The sequence below is a fragment of the Gorilla gorilla genome, chromosome 3 (assembly GCF_029281585.2).
Source record: "Gorilla gorilla gorilla isolate KB3781 chromosome 3, NHGRI_mGorGor1-v2.1_pri, whole genome shotgun sequence".
NCBI lineage: Eukaryota > Metazoa > Chordata > Mammalia > Primates > Hominidae > Gorilla > Gorilla gorilla.
This window is the reverse complement of record NC_073227.2, coordinates 200971046-200989136: the sequence shown is the minus strand read 5'-3', so window position 1 is coordinate 200989136 and position 18091 is coordinate 200971046. Positions and strand designations below refer to the sequence as shown.

Here is an 18091-nt window from a genome sequence, read left to right as displayed (position 1 = left end):
TGCCTTTACATAATTTGTTTTTGTTCCTAAGGGGTAAAAGTAATGTCCTTTCAGCATGTGATAATCAAAGCTGGACATCAAGAGGATAAAAGCCCAAATATGAACTGCATGTATATTTTACAAGTACAAGCAAATAATTTAATTCATAATATTCAAGGATTGACAGGGCCTTCCTGAGTATATGCAAAATGCCACTGAATAAATGCAACTGCAACCCATTCTCAAGGAATTAACACAGGCAAATTATTCCAAAGAATGTGACCAGTATATGCTATTTTAAAAATGGGGCACTACACCTGAAAGGTAACATAATACAGACAGCAGAATTACACCTTCAAAGACTTGACATAATGAAATCATGGGAATATAAGAAAATTATATTCAATGTGATTTCATAAGTACAAGAAAGTTTTGAAAATATGCCCAAGAAGCAAGAGTCCAAAAACAGGACCAGATTTTAGACAGGACTAATTATTACTAGTAAAAAGTATATTTCTGTATGTACACATCTATATAACACAAATATTTTTTAAGTGAGTGGTCAAAGAGAAAGAGAACATAAGTGACTGGAAGATAGAGGCAAAGAAATTATCCAGCACATATCACAGAGACGGAAAAAAAATAATAAAACTTCCCAGGCTAAGAAACATGTAGAATACAGAGAACAAATCTAATATACAGCTACTTGAATGTCAGAATGATTACACAGAAGACAAAGTATTTGGTAATATAATGAAAGAAATTTTAGGATGGCAGAAAGATGACAATATTCAGAATCAGAAAACTCTACGTGATCTCAAACTTGACAAATGAAAAGAAAGCCTCACATACACATACACCTGTAAAACTGCAAAACATAAACAGTAGAGTATCTTTAAAACAGTCAAATAAAAATGTTGATCACCTGGGAACAAAAATTAGTCTGAGAGTTGATTTTTTCCTTTTTTTGAGACGAGAGCCTCACCTGGTCACCCAGGCTGGAATGCAATGGCACGATCTTGGCTCACTGCAGCCTCCACCTCCCGGGTTCAAGCGATTCTCTTGCCTCTGCTTCTCAAGCAGCTGGGATTACAGGCACATGCCACTATATCTGGCTAATTTCTTTGCATTTTTAGTAGAGACAGGATTTTGCCATGTTAGCCAGGCTGGTCTTGAACTCCTGACCTCAAGTGATCTGCCCGCCTTGACCTCCCAAAGTGCTGTGATCCCAAGTGCCACTGCGCCTGGCCTGAGAGTTGGTTCTTAACAACATCATTTGGAAGCCATAAGCCATTAGGATACTGTGAAGAAAGAACTGAGAAAAAATAGCTGTCAATTTAAAATTCTACACCAAAAAAAAAAAAAAATAGCTTTTCAAGTTCAAAAGAAAAATTGAAAAAAATCCAGCAAACAAAGTTGATGGCATTTATTACCAACAAACTTTCACTTAAAATAAATATGAAGAATGTATTGCAGATATAAAGAAAGTGATCTCAGGTGCAGGGATTGGGTAAAGAAAAGATTCCAAGACCGAAAAAAAAAAAAAAAAGAAAAAAAAATTCCTAGAATGCGTATATTTAGAGCTGTGAGATCGAGTTAAAGGGTTCTAAAGGACCTAGTTTTTACATTTTACAAAATGTAAAATATTAAATATGCATGTAAAATTCAAAAAGTGGGATGTGAAAAAAATCACTGTAAAGTTAATAAAGACTTTAAGAAAAGTAGAAACAAAAAATATTAGACAAATTGTACATATTGAGGTCATAAAAATACTGTCAGCCTACCACTAATCATATGCACTGTATATGGTCTAAATACTTTTCACGGTGAGGGTTTATTAGACTGAGTTAACAAATAATAATACAGTTTTTTGCTGCTTAGAGACCTACTGGTAAGTAAACATACAGAAAATGTGACAGGAAAAAAGAGAAGAAAAAAATAAACCAGGGAAATACTCATTAAAAGAAAGCTGATGTAGTCATATTAATATCATACAAATGTGAATTTGAGGCAAATGTCTTAGTAGACTCACAGTTATTATCTATGTATTAATAAGGCCTTTAAAAACCAGAAATATGTAATATTTTAACTGAGGCACCCTTAATATCATGGTTTGAAACATATAAATAAAAATTTTATAGAACTTTAAGGAGAAAATGACAAACCCACACTAAAATTGAGATATTTCCACAGGCCTCTCAGCGACTGATGAATAGAGACAAAAATAGCAAAATGCAAATCAAATGTTTTCAGAACACAATAAAAATTGCTTTGTGATTTTAAAAATATTATATCCAGAGAAAAAAATCAAAATGAAATTGTAGGGCTGTTTGAAAAGAATCATAATGAAAGCATGTGATATCAAAATTAGTGAGTTGAAGCTTAAACAGAAATTAGAAATGTGTCCTTGAATACTTATCTAAAAATAAGAAAAGTTGCAAATTACTGTGTTAAATATCTGCCTTAGGCAGTTCATAAGCAGTACGGCAATATAAACTTTGAAAAAGATGAAAGGAATTAATAAAGATTAAAGCTGGGATCAATGAAAAATATACTCAACAGAGAGTGTGAACATAGTCAAAAGTTTGCATAGGCCTGGATGTCATCAGATCTTTTCACATTTTGTTCTTATTCTGCTTCCAGGCACTTTCCACCCTATTGAATTCAAGCATGGCTTTGCAACTTTTTTTGACCAAGAAATTGTGTGCAGAAGTGACTTAGGATTTCTGTGTGGATTCTTTGGGGCCTACTTTTCCACTTGAACCCTGTGAGATTTTATATACCTGCCACATAACTCAAACTATCCTGTTGGCTCTTTGAAAATAATCATAAAACAGACAAAGCCTTGGCTAATCATAAACACACACATACAAACACAGAAACGTGCACACACAAACAATATATGGTTATATTTTTAAGGAAGAAAGAGAAATAATATACATGATGCAGATATTAAAATATAATTTAAAGAGCTATAATGACTATCATGCCAGTGAATTTATAAAATAAAAAAAATTTAGAAAGACTGTAGCAAGATTGAGTCAAGATTGACTCAAAATCTTTAATAGTTCTCTACCAATTAAACATTTCAGTCAGTATTTTAAAATCCTTACACAAATGAAACACCAGATCCAAGTGGCCTTACAAGCAAGTTGTATCAAATAGTAAATAAACCTGATCTTACATAAATTCTTACAGAGGTAACGGAAGGAGCATTTGTCACCTTATTTTATAAGGCTAACAAAACCTTAATACCAAAACCTGCAAGGAAAGTGATAGGAGAATGAAAATTACTTACCAGGCTAGTCATTAGTACACAATACAGTATTAGCAAAATGAATCCAGTAGTAAATTTAAAGAAAAGGCAAAGCTTACATAGTTGGGTTGATCCCTATTAACAGAGAAAAGGAGAAAAATATAATATATGTTATTTTCTTGACAGAAAAAAAGACTGTTAGTAAAAATCTTTATCAATTTGTGATTAAGTTACTAGAAATTTAAAGCAAAATGCCCTCAAGTAAGGGCATCGTAAAATAATAAAGTACATATAATTTGTATGGTAAAGTATTAAAGCAGTTGCTTTTAGACCAGATACACTGTCATCACTTCTTTTCAACATTGTACTTGAAGCCCTAACCATGAAAGTGAAAAAAGAAAGAAAACTGATTGAAAAATGAAGTAACAAAAGCATGACTATTTTCAGATTTTCTATTCAGAAACTCCAAAGAAACCACGGGAAAATTCTAAAATTAACATATGAGTTTGCAAATTTTTCCGGATGGGTGATCAATGTGTCAATCAAAGTTTTATACACAACAAATAATAATTTGTAATGTAAACTAAAAATGATGATCATAATACCTATACTAAAAATTAAGATATGCCAACTCATAATAGAGATTACTTTTTATTATTTTATTTATTTATTTTATATTTTATCTTAGAGATGGTGGTCTTGCTTTGTTGCCCAGGCCGGAGTGCAGTGGTGCAATCATAGCTTACTACGGCCTCAAAATCCTGGGATCAAGCTATTTTCCCACCTCAGCCTCCCGAAAAGATTATTATAGAAAATAAGACTTTATTAAAAGACATTGACGGAGTTATAAATATTGGGAGAAGGTTATGATTTCAATTGCAGTTTTGTGAAGTTGTCAGTTCTCCCCAAATTGATCCATAGGTGAATGCATTCATAATCAAAACCTCATGGTATTTTACTTTAGAATTTGTTAAACATAGTCTAAAATTTATATGAGAGAACAAAGGACAAGAAATAGCCAAAACTTTCCTGAAAAATAAAGAACAGGAGTTACTAATAGTATTAAGATTATGTGGCATTGTGGCAAGAAGAAGCAGACAAAAGATGTTCAAAAGATGTTGTAAGAGTGTATTTTCTTCTCCCTGAGTAGTAAGGATTTCTTAAATCAAATGTAAATAGCACAATGAAAATATTGGTTACCCTGTCACTATTAAAATTTACACAGTTCTTTTCACTAAAAAACAACATGTACAGAAGGGCTGTGGTATAGTCGTACTGTCATTACACTAATCGTTTTAGAGTGTAAACTTGTGCAACCATATTGTAAAACAATTTAGAAATCTCTTGTGAAGTTCAAATTATATGTACCTTATCATAAATTTTCGAGGACAAACCTTACAATTGGGTACCAGGAGTCATGTTCCCATAGATACATCAATCAGAATAGAGAAAAAAAAATCAGCTGCCTAAATTTTCATTAATGGGAGAATAGTAGAATGAATGATTAAATTATGGTAGAATCATACCACAAAATACTATTTAGCAGTACAAATGAGTAAATGCATAAACATTATTGATTCTGAAAATGCAATATGAATTTAAAATTTTATAAAATAGAGAATTCCATTTGTATAAAGTACAAAAAAGCAGAAAAACAATTTATAGTTGATAAATAGATCAGCAATAAAACTTTGAAACCAAGAAAAGAAGAATTCATGATATGATGACTTTGAGATAGGAGAAAGAGGAATGAACCCAGATCAAATGAATTTAAGGTTTAGCTAATGTTGTAGCTCATCAGCTGGGAGTGGAGTACATGTATGCTCATTGCATTAAAATGTGTATTCATGTGTGCTGCAGTATATGGGTTTTTTTTGTCTTTTTTCTGTTTGTTTTTTCTTTTTTTGTGTCTCATTATGTTGCCCAGGCTGATCTGAAACTCCTGGGCTCAAGTGATCCTCCCACCTCGGTCTCCGTAAATGCTGGGATTACAGGTGCGAGCCACTGTGGCTAGCTCTTCTTTTAAAAATATGACAAATTTCATAATATTAGTAGTTTTTTTGTTTTGTTTTGTTTTATTTTGAGACAAGTCTCCCTATGTCGCCCAGTCTGCAGTGCTGTGGCATGATCATAGTTCACTGCAGCCTTGAATTTCTGGGCTCAAACGATCTTCTCGCCCTAGCCCCCTGAGTAGTTGGGACCGCAAGTGTGCTCCACCACATCTGGATATTTTATTTTTTTTCTTTTCATTTTTAGTAGAGACGAGGTCTTGTTATGTTGCCCACATTGGTCTTAAACTCCTGAACTCAAATGACCCTCCTGCCTTGGCCTCCCAAAGTGCTGGGATTACAAGCCTAAGCAACCACACCTTGCGAATATTAGCAATTTTTAAACTTAGAAAGGTATATTTATACATGTTATGCTTTTCTCCTAATGCTTACACCTACCTTTTGTTGACCTGTGTTTCTACTTTTTTCTTACCAATGTTAAAACTTAACAATCATGTTCACTCCCGAAGTAAGTTTAAAAACTTAACAAAACTTGTACATTTTTCTAGTATTCCTAAAATAACTCATGTTTATTTTTATGTCATTGTCTATTTATTAAATATTTTTCTTCCAGATTTATTGTATGTACAACAAATGTTCTGAGGTCTAGAATGCCTGGAGTCTTTTATGTAGCATCTTTGCATTTATATGATAGTGTGAAGTGCTTTACTTATGGTAATTTAGGAATATTACTTTTTTTTTTTTTTTTAGACGTAGTCTCTCTTGTCGCCCAGGCTGGAGTGCAGTGGCGTGATCTCGGCTCACTGCAAGCTCTGCCTCCCAGGTTCACGCCATTCTCCTGCCTCAGCCTCCCGAATGGCTGGGACTACAGGCGCCCGCCACCACGCCTGGCTAATTTTTTTGTATTTTTAGTAGAGATGGGGTTTCACCGTGTTAGCCAGGATGGTCTTGATCTCCTGACCTCGTGATCCGCCCACCTCGGCCTCCCAAAGTGCTGGGATTACAGGTGTGAGCCGTGCCCGGCCCACTTTTTCTTCCATTCAGTGTTGTAGTTGAGAAATCTAATGTTGATCTTACGTTCCTTTTATGAGAACATTTTTGTTTTCTTTCTGGGAGATTGTCACTGATATTCTTAAATTTCACTAGCATGTGTCTAGTGCCAGTCATTTCTTGTTTTCCTTTTGGGTGTTTTCTGAGCCAGTCTTTTCAGTCTAAGTTGTATTAGACTTATTTTTGAGCCCTGCACAGCATCCTCTACATTTCAGCAGCCCCTGTGTTTCAGCAGTCTTGGTGGACAGTGTCCTGGGTCTTCTGGCAGCATCTCACCTCAGATACCAATTGCATCTCTCAGCTTTTCTGCCATCAGGAATTAGCTTATTCAGGGTGCCTGGAGCAGGCAGAATTTTGAGGAGTTAAAACCCAAGACTCTGTTCTGTGACCTTTGTTCTCACTCATACGTGGGAGTTGAGCAATGAGAGCACATGGACACAGGTAGGGGAACATCACACACAGGGCCTGCCAGGGTGTGGGGGCCTTGGGGAGGGATAACATTAGGAGAAATACCTAATGTAGGTGACGGGTTGATGGGTGCAGCAAACCACCATGACACGTGTATACCTATGTAACAAAACTGCACGTTCCTCACATGTACCCCAGAACTTAAAGTATAATAATAATAATAAAACTCTCAAGACTCTATCCTTGGAGACAGTGGATACCAGTTCTAGGTTGGGTCCTCAGAGTCTCCAGCAGGAATGTGCCACCATTGCTCAATAACAAGCCATTTTCTCCCTAGACAGCTTCATTCAAGTCTTCACTTGTGCTTCCTGGAATCACCTACATGAGGTGGTGGTTTTAGGTGCTGATAATGGGGAAAATAAAACTATGAAATTTATATTATGTCTTTCTATACATCCAGAAGGTCTACTGAATATTATTTCTGTAAATACTGTCTCCTTTCCATTTCCATTCTTCAAAAGCTCCTGTTAAAGAGAAACTGTTTCTTCTGATTCTATCCCTTAGAGTAATTATTTTTCTCATATTTTCTTTCTAGCTATTCCATCTTAAACATTTCTGGAAGAATTTCTCACCTCAATTTACCAACTCACTAATTTTCACGTTGCCAATAGCTCATGAGAATTTTAATTAAAAAATGAGCTTTGGATAGCAGATGTAAGGTAAGCTGATATAGTGTAATTTGTATTGTTAACATTGTTTGAAAAATAATCATTTGACAAAAAGAAAAGTGATGTGATTAAATTTATTCTTTGTCAAAAAGAAATTCAACATGTCTCAATTTCTTTAAACCACTTAGAAAAATTAGACGAAGTCACCATAAATTTCTCCATATCTTTAATTATTACAGAAATTTTAGAATTTTCTCACATATTCCATGATGTTCTTCAAACACACACACAAACATTATATACATACACATATATGCACACTGAATATTTTTAATCCTGATGACAATTTTTCTAACTATTAAAAAGTAATTCCAAAGTATTATGTTTGAATCATTTTTAGGTGAGATCCCAGTTAAAATTACACTCAAGTGCTGGCAAATATATATTTTTAATTGACACAAAACAGATCAGATACTTTAAGCATTTCTTGAAGTATATTCTGTATTTTTTATTTTTTAAACATCATATGTTCTTACAATGCTAATTTCAAAGAACTACTTTGAAACATAATTGTACAATTCTCCTTTAAAACTTTGGAAAATTCACAAGTAGAAAAAGAGAGTCACTTAGATTTGCCTTATTGCTTTTGAACAAAGTTACTTGTAAATACCTCTCCTTATTGTGGGCCATGGATTATATCAATAGCCTCAGCCAAAACCTTTGGACTTCTCTACTGCCATCTTAATTATGGCAATAGTTTCACAGGAGTGGTGAGAAAAATTAAATTCTTGTTGATAAAATGAAGGAGAAATGTACAATTAATAAAATCAAAACCATTTTAAATATTATATCTTTTTAAAGATATTCAGATTATTAGAATATCAAAATCTATAAATGAACATTAAAATAAAATTCATGTATAATAATTTACTTTATATTATGTTCTCTTTCTGTATGTTTTCAACTATAGACATTTTTTCACCAGACCATAAGTTTCTATATTTAGTGCAGCATTAACCTTAATTTAAAAAGATATTTTTATATTAAATGATTCATATGTTAATTCAAGCTTATTATATTTTGTGTGTCATAAAGCAAATAAAACCTATCATTTATATATTTGGAAATTTTAAATTTTGTTGTCGGTTATTAGTGAGATATATTTCAGGTTTATTTTTTCTATTCAAGGTATATAGCTTTGCCGTCATAACTGCTTAACTTTAAATGCTTAAATACTCAAATAATTATATATTGGCTAAAATGGCAATATTTTGATTGGCTGTCTCAACTATAGAGTGAATAATTAAGCATAAAATTGACTTTCAATATACAGTATCATATCAGCTTATTACCAAAAGATAATTTCATTTTGAACCAGTACTCATATTCATTTCAACTTTACAATCCATTTCAGCACACTGAATATAGTAGGAACTCAACACATGTAATTTGAATAAACCAATTAATAAAAGCTGATAAGAAATGTCAGAACTTTGGTTATTTTGTCAACTAGAGTTCAATAAGAGTTCCTGTTTGATTGATACAAACAGCTAATTAAAGTAGCTATTTCCATTTATATGATACCACCTTGATAATTTGGTACTAGATAAATATCTTTCCAATTATGTTTTGTCTTCTACCTTCTCTTATGGCATTTCTGAATCACAGGCCATGTTGTAATCTATTTCAATTCAATGTAGATTTTGATGAAACATCTCAGTATCTTGGACTTGGATATCTCCATTTTTACTAAAAATTTTCAAGGACATGTTTAAACGTGACACAAATCCCTGGTGAACTCACAACTCTTCTATTTATAATGGCAATAAAAATCAAGATTAAAAAGATATAGCACATATTTATAGCTATACTTCGAACATTCTCTGAAAAACATCTTGACATTGAATGTTGCCGGCACATTTTGCGTGGGATGAACAAAGTATGTCACAGGTAACTGTTTCTGTTCCAAGTCTCTTTTCGCACTGTCTCCATCCATGAAAAGTGGTCATAAGGGCGTCTCTGTAATTCATATACTCAAGAGCTTTACTTTAACGTTCATTTTACAAGTGAGAGCCTACTTAGATTTGGGTCAGTTTTATGTTTGGTCATATGAAGGCCAACTTTTGTACCACAGCAAAAGAAGAGATCAGGTGGGATTTCAACTAGGAAATCCAAGATGCCCTAGTTTCGAACCTTTCCTTTTATCTATATGGATCTTACCATTTCATTAATTTAAATTCTTCATTCTGGTTTAAGCAAGGGTGAAAGTACAACTTTAGCTAAAGGGTAACTGTACTTAGTTTGGTATAGATTCACTTACACGATATGTAAAATATGAAAAATGAATACAGCAATTATAATCACTTTGTTATTGCAAATTTTCTATGCAACTCAGGGAAATGCTTCAAAAGAAGGATTCCCAAGGTAATTTCTATTGAAAACCTGCAAAAGTAATCTTTCTCCTGCATTTTTAGGTTAAAAAATGAGTTTCAACTAAAAATATGCCCCACACAGGCATTTTCTCCTAGTTCGAAAAATGTACTTAATTATCTTTAGGATAAGGATATTTTCTTTCAAATCTGCCCCCTGAGGTTCACTCACTTATTCCATACTTGTCACAGAAAGGTCAGGTCTCCCTGGTGTTTGTGGATACTTGGTCCACAAACTTAAAATGTTTGAAAGTCAAAGAAGAGAAAGAAGATGAAAATATTATTTCTTCCTTATATAACAACTCTTTTCCTCTTTTTTAAAAAATAAGTTTATCTCAAAATAAAGTACAGATTATTTTCACTTATTAAATGCTCAAAATTGAAAAAAGAATTTCCAACTGTGAAATTGTACGTTATTAAACAATTCACAAGAGCACTCAATAAACTGTGAGAAACCAATTTAGAATGAACCACCCAAAAATCGTTATGTTGAAGAATAATACAATATTACTTAATAAAATTCATTTTTACCCATGCCATACAATCATAAATCTGGGTCAAATTATTCAAGAAAGTATTGCATAATTGTTATACTATATCACCAGATTTTTTTTTCTAAATTGAAAAACTAAAAGCTATTAAAATCGGCAAGTTACAAGTAAGAGTTGTCACTATCTAGGAAACTTTCCCTACCCTTTGCATCAGCCATCTTTATTGCCTGATAGTTGTAGATGTTAGAAAATGACTGGCCACATACATAGAAAATGAATTTAGAAATATATAACTGGGTCACAAAAAACAATGAGAAGCCTAGAGAAGTAGATTCTGAAATCTCACTAGAATCAGGAAGCAGAGGTTAAACAGCTCAGCACAGTATGGTTCGAATGCTTCTACTGTCATTGCCATTACTGTATATTTGTCAATGTCACTCCTGTTTTCAATTCTAATGGAGATGCCAGAAGAAACCTAATGCTGTTGCCTCTTTGTCTCCCACCGTCTGGAGTCGTCACCGTGGGTGATGGCATTTTATCGGCTCCTTCTCTATCCTTTGCCAGTGCCCTAGCTGAGAGGAGATGCCCGGCTTCAAAGTTCACAGTGTGGATTTTTCTAAATAGAAATAGCCCTTATGTACAAGATAATGTCCTTTCCAGAACATTCTTTCTCTCTCTCTGTCTCTTTTTTTTTTTTCTTCATAGCACACAAATTGGTAGGTTTGGGGATACTTAATTTTTGGTGAATTTAGATGGTCACCTAGAATGCCTATGTGATCATTCCTTCATTTGTTTGTCAAATTTGTAATTAACTTACTGGATTTTGGTAAACAGGAAAAAAGAAAAAGGGAGAGATGAAGAGTTGCTTGATACCTAAATCCCTTGTGTTGGTTGCTGACAGTAGTTGCCTAATATCATCTCATTCCTTTCTGGACAGAACTTCTGGATTTTGTTCAGGGTCTCAGCAGTCCTGTGACTATTGCCTGAGGAACATAGAAGGAGTGCCAGGTATGATCTAACATCTGTGCCTTCTTTATGTCAGCATGGCATCCAATCATTTATAGGTGTTTCTTATTTTTTTAAACATGGGCAATATCTTAATAACCAAATGGCCTTATTTAGAGTTTTGAAGTCTTGCTTATTTCTATAGATTTTACTTCTGTGGGTCCCTAACTATCAACCTTTTTCCTAATGTCTGTATTCTGTATGTAAACAAGAGAACGAAAAGAGAGAGACGGAGAGAGACAGAGAGAGAGATGATAGTCGGGAAACGTAAGTACCTAATATCACAAAACTGATATTTATTAAAATGATATTAACTTTTCTACCCTTTCCTAATGTTTTTTAAAGAAAGTTAGCTTCGTGAATACTCAATAAATAGTAATATTCCATTCCACTTTGTAATGGCTCATGAAACTGCCTAAAAGATTGTGGATGCATATTTTTTACTTTCCATTAAATCATAAAAATAATAGATTGACACTTTCAGTTTCTCAAACTGTTTTTTAAACTTTTTATTGTAATTTTTATTTGTATCAAATAGAATCTTGAGAATAGCATTAACTATTCAAAGAACTAACTTCATCATTCAGCAGTATCTGATTAACCTTCGGCAGAAAGTAATACACTTGACAATACTTTTCAAAAATTTTCCACCATACAGATTGAAATTTTTACAAGAGCAATGTCTCATACCATTGCAGAAGTAGACACCTATAACTGAAATGCTGAAGAGCACTTGTAACTTCAAATAAAAATCTATAGACTTAGCTAACCTTTCAAGGACAAAAACTTTGACAATGACCTCTGAAAAAAGAAAAGAGAAAAATGCTTTAGGAAAAGTATCAGAGTCCAAGAAATGCTTTTCTCCTCAGATCTTGGAGAAAAATATCACCTAGATTAAGAAGCAGAATAGAGATTTTTTACACTGCAATAATAAATTCAGAGGGCTTGAAGATTACACCACATTTTCCCCAGTTCAATGTTCGCCCCTTTCATGACCAAGGACATCTTCAGTCAATCATCAAATAACAGTATGTTTTAACGCTAAATACCCATGGGTCATCTTTTAGGCATGAAAAATAACTTTATGATTAAGGTCGATTTTTACTAAAATCACATTATTTATTAAATACTTTTTATAAAAAATAGAATTCTAATTTCTTTTACAAATATGGACTTAGATGGATTGTTCCCTCTAAAGGAATAAAGTGAAACTCCACGAACTTCTCGAATGTGCAGGTCCCAGTCAATTAGATGTCTCATTTATTTTTAACTTTTCTATGCCTCAGTGGATGGTGTCTGGAACAACCATCTGCTAAGGCATAGAAAAGTTAAATATAATTTCTATAATTTTCAATAACAATAATATGTTATAGGAATCATCATTCTTTTAAGTACATATTATTTGGGAAATAGTGATGTGGTTTTCTTGGGTTTCCTGAATGATGAATAGCATTTCTGCAGGTGACTAGTGAGAGGTATTGTTTGAGGTTATAAAAGAAATTGGAGGGGAGACAGAGAAACAGATTCACCTTTATTGGTCAACTGGGGAAGCACAGATGCTTTTTAGCAAGGAGTTACATTAAAAAGTCATGAAGCATCACCTGTTATTGGCATTTGATTTGACTGGAGGCAGAAGAATAATTCAGCTATGACATTATTTTAGCAATTGAGACAGTGTGAAAACAATTTGAAAAAGACAAAGAAGAAGCATTAAAGATTTAACTTAATCAGATTTTAAAAATCACTAAATTTGGAGGCTGGTGGAGATTTGTGATAAAAGAAAACAGTGAGCCCAAGATTACCGAACCCAGGTCCTCATGGAAGGTGTCACCAACTACAGTTACCCAGAATGAAATACCAAGTAAAGTATCATAGATAACAGAGCTCAGCAAAGTTCTTTCCTGAATAGTCAGATAGTAAATATTTTGGCTTTGCTAAATGTGAACCTGAAATTAGCTATCGCAACTACTCAGCTCAGCTGTTCTAGGATGAAGAAAGCCAGAGACAATAAGTAAATAAACAGGCATGACTGTGCTCCAATAATATTTTGTTTACAAAAACTGGAAGTGGGATGGATTTGGCTTACAAGTCATAATTTGCCAGCTATGTAGTTATCAATTTTGAAATAAAAACTATCAAATGAAATGTCAAGTAGCCTATAGAGATTTACCTGCAGCTCAGGCAAAATAGAAACAGATTTACAATGAACGGTTTAGAAATAACTTGACAAAGGATGTGTATATTTTAATTTTGTTACTTTTATTAATATATATATCTTCAACTCTGGGGATAGCACAGATTACCACTCATGACAAAGAGGAGATTTGATTAACTGAGGCTGAGAACAATCTCGGAACGGGTGATAGTGTGTGGCACTTCCGGAATGATGGGATCGGTTAAGAGCATTTTTGGCCTAATGGCCTTACTTCTTTGCAAGCATTTTTAGCTGATGTTTTGGTATTTACTCTTTAAGTTTGCCTTCTCAGAATAACCTTTAATGTTGCACCATGTTTCTCTCCGTCATGATGATGCTATAAGAATATAGTGAAATGTATCCTGTTTGCATTCACTTTTACTCTGAGAATGATGAGAAGAGTCATTAAAGGATTCCCTCTGGAGGTTCCGGACACAGTAGCCATCAAGCTGGTAATTCTAAGTGGGTCAGATGTTTGTAGATTAGACCACAACTCTACTGCTACTCTTAAATGTGCTTGCCTGTGTAATTTATGGGCCTGAAAGCCTGAGAATTTTGCTTCCCAATGCTTGGCAGCTGGTTTCTGTTTAGGTTACTCCACTATAAAGTACTAGCAGGACATTGGAAGGTGAGTGAAACTATTTCCTCCCTTCTGCTTTTGGCTGTGACGCCAATGTCAGCAGTCCATCTGCAGCACCAGCAGCTTTTGCTATGACGCGGACAATATTGTAGAGATTTTATGGTTGTCTCTGTGGCAAGGTATAGGTATCCTTTGCGTATCCTTTGTAGAAGATGATAACTACGGTACTCAAAACTCTTACTAAGTCTCTCATCCTACATCTGTCCAACTTTTCTCCTACATACATAACTTGGGTCCCAGAAACATGCATTGCAAGGCCTCTGGGTTGCATGCTGTCCTGTCTGATATGTCAGCTGCATCCCTCAGGACCAGAGAGACGGCAGGCCCCCGACAGGAGCTATCCATCTCCTCCACCTCCTCTGCACCACTCTGTGTGCTATAATTTCTTCTCAAGTGTGGTGTCAGAGTGATCCCTTAAAAACCTAAGTCACAAAAACCAAAGTCCTACCTAACAATGACTTATTCACGAGGTGACCAGCTCCCTCCCTTGTTACCACTCTGACTTATCTCTTGTTATTTTTCCCTCATTCACCTTGCTGCAATCATTTTACCTTCCCTGCTGTTTGCTGTTCCTCAAGCATTCTGGACACAACACTGCCTTAGAGGCTTGTTCCCTCTTCCCTCAGGTTCCTCATGGCTGTTCCTTATGGACACTCTCTCCCCATGTTCAAGTATTGGATCGGGGTTATGTTATTAGCGCCTCCTCTGATCAATCTATTTGTAGATACAAACTCTCCCCTAGCCCCGGCACCACAGTCTCCTTTTTTTGCACTATCAATGTCCATAAAATTCACTATATTTGAGCACATAATAAAATTCAGCAAAAGTTAGTTAAATAAATTGACATTTAATTAAATTTACTGAATATTTTATAAAATGTAAACTGACAATTCTAGCATTCAATGTCCCTCTAGTTCCCAAGATCAGGACCTGGAATCACACTACCAGTGTGTTATTTCAACAATGCCAACCACAAATAAATGCTAGGGAGAAATCTTTGCACATATAAAAGAAGAGACATTTACAAAAATGATCGTAGCAGCACTCTCCACAGAATAAAAGTATGGAAGAACTTAAAATAGGAGAGTAGGTGCATAAACACTAGGATAGTCGCTCAATAATGCAAGATTATGTGGCAAAGTGAATGGATTATATGGCATCCAAAAACATCGATAGATCTTACTAATATAACTTACAGTCTGTAAAAAAATAAAAGAGAAATTTGATTCTTAAGTATTATAATTTTTTTCTCAGCTACCAAGCCCAACTGAGCAGAATACTTCAATAATTTCTGAATGCCCTCAGGATCACACACTGAAACACAAATATGAATAAGAAAATGGACTTTCAACAATTCTAAGAAAAAAATACTTTGTTAAGAAAGATCTATTTCATTCATTCAGAGAAAAAGATTATCTTACTAAGCTCTTTAGCTCCTAAATCCCTCCCTGAAGTACAAATCAGAGTCTATCTTCAACAAGGGTGGAAGCATAAAATACAAAAGTCATGGCATTTGAACATAGTAAATTTTTGTTTGAAGACAATGGGCAAGAAATTTTAGAAATATTTTTCTGGGCCTGAAGGTCTATAAGTTGCATTGATCCGTCATTGCTTACTGAATCCCGGTGCCAGAGATGTTAATATCATTTTTAAAATACCTTTGATTGTGTGTGTGTGTGTGTGTGTGCGTGCGCATGTGTGATAGTTTGATATCTGGGGTTTTCTTGTCTTTGTCTAATCGTAATGCTTATGCCTTAGCATAAGTCCACACAAATCTGGGAAGTTATACTCTATAAATGTAATCATATTAGTAAATTGTAGGATGAAAATGGGACTCTTCTTTATGGATGTTCTCCCTATTTTTTTTTCAATAAGAAGGAAAGTGTGTGCCCCCAAACAAAAGAACCATTACAGAAAGTCAGGCTGTTTTTTCATCCTATTCCAATTTGATCTGAGTCCGTACTTAACAAGAGAATTCAGTTGCTTTTCTTGTATGTTTGTGTAGTAATGCCGGAGAGACTCTAGCAGTAACTAAATGATAGGAAACAAGCTAATGTCACTGCCCTCTCTGGAAAAGGTGATTTTTAGAGGAAAATATGATGAAATACAGGAAGCCGGTGGTAATAAATTATTCAAGATAACAATAGTCTTAGGGCGTCCAAAAGTTATCTTTTAAATAGTAGCCTAGAGCTGAGCTGCATATCAGAATATGGTTAACTTTGTACTTGGGGTTGACATGATCTTGTAGTTAAGGTTAAATAACAAGGATACCATTTTCCTCAATGCCATAAATATTTCCACTTTTAATCCATGATTAAACACTCCTACTGAATTGAAAATGCATTTGGTGAAGTAATTTAACTAATCTATCTTTTAGTACCCTGTGTTTTCTGTCAATACAAAACTACTTACGTGAAGTCATTGGTGAATATAGCTTCAGGAAAATTACAAGATATCTATTACAAAGTCAAATTTCTCAGAGCAATACTTTAATTTTTCCAAAAATTCTGCTTTGAAATCTCCAATTAACCCTCTGTTTGACCTCTACTTCAAGAGATGCGAGTATAAAAGCCTTCAAGGCAATGGTTAATTGGATACACACTTTCTAAGTGAGAAGTTTGAAGAAGCACTTTTATAACTAATTCTTCAGAAGTAGACATCTATTTGAGTGAGGTATTTTAGTCTAATTTTTGCATTTCACAAAATAGCTGACCTTCTTTACGGTTTTCTCTTTAAAAATTGTTTCTAGAAATTATGTTATTTCAATTAAGAAAAATTAATATCTGTCTTTCAGTTTACAAGATGAATTCATCTTAAAGACAAAGAGAAGCTAGAAAGTCAACATTGTCAATTTCTCTCAGTTTTTTCCTGTTGTATTTTTAGAATGAATAATTTCTAAACACCCTATAAATTCTAGAACTTCTGTAAATTCTGTTGTCCAAAGAATTATTAATTGATGTACTTTATAGGATAAAAATATCCTTGGCTTAAGATTTTACAAAAATTGTGGCATAACAAATGTATATTTTGATACATCTCCTGTTTCAAACAGCAATTGTAGGCAAAATAATTTTTTAAAAATAGCCAGATTCAGAAACAATATCTTTGTAGATTAGAAAAAGAAGGAATAAATAAAGTGATGATTAGAAATGAGCATTGGATTTTCTGTGCTATGAAAGCAGGAAAGAGTGGTGGTGGTTTGACCCTAGAGGGATAAAGAGGTATGGAAGTGCTCCATGCTGGATTCGGGACCAGTGATAGTCTCAAGGCTTGAAGCTGGGATATGGTTGTACCACCTCTCAGTAAGTAGCCCAAGGCTAGCAAACTCTGAGCCTAGGGAGGAAGGATAGTACACTACAGAGAAAACCAACAATTTTCAGCTGTCACAGAGATTCTGTCTATAAAATATCACCATCACCATGACACTGGCAAAGTATGGCCTGCACTTCGTTGTCCTTGGGCAAGCTAACCACATACTCATTATTTAAAAAAGGATGAGCACAGAGGAAAAAAAGAGAAAAATAAGATACAAATGAACCAAAAAGTGAAAATTACTTATTTAAAATAAATAGAAAAAACAAACAGAAAGTAAAATTTGAAATCTAATTGTATGAAAGATCAACGATAAAATCATAACAAAGCAGTGATAATTTGTCATGAATTAGAAATAAAATTGTATTCAATATTTAAAATTTATCTTCAAAGAAATAAATAAGGAAATTACATCTGCAAAAAGTACTAAAGGAGAATATAAAAACATGATCAAATGAAGCAGGTAAGTAAGAATTTGAAAGTGAACCAATTACTTTTCCAGATGAAAATCAAAGTTTGAAATTTAAAAATGTGTGCAAGGGATAGGCTCTAATCTAGTCCCTATGAAAACAGTAAGTTGGAATATAAAATTTAGAAAAGTCACAGAATTTTGCTTCAAAAGTTTAAAATGAAAAAAAAAACAGTTAAGT

The 18091-nt window shown here is 33.9% G+C and overlaps 1 long non-coding RNA gene across 2 annotated transcripts in view; it reads left to right on the top strand.

Annotated features, from left to right (window-relative positions):
* LOC129533003 (uncharacterized) overlaps positions 1–18091 on the top strand; it is a 106785-nt gene that overhangs the window by 57542 nt on the left and 31152 nt on the right. For both annotated transcript variants that reach the window (XR_008678997.2, XR_008678998.2), the window contains 4 exons: positions 7298–7421; positions 9071–9320; positions 11228–11298; positions 11508–11562. This is a non-coding gene — a long non-coding RNA (uncharacterized lncRNA). The remainder of the gene's footprint in view (positions 1–7297; positions 7422–9070; positions 9321–11227; positions 11299–11507; positions 11563–18091) is intronic.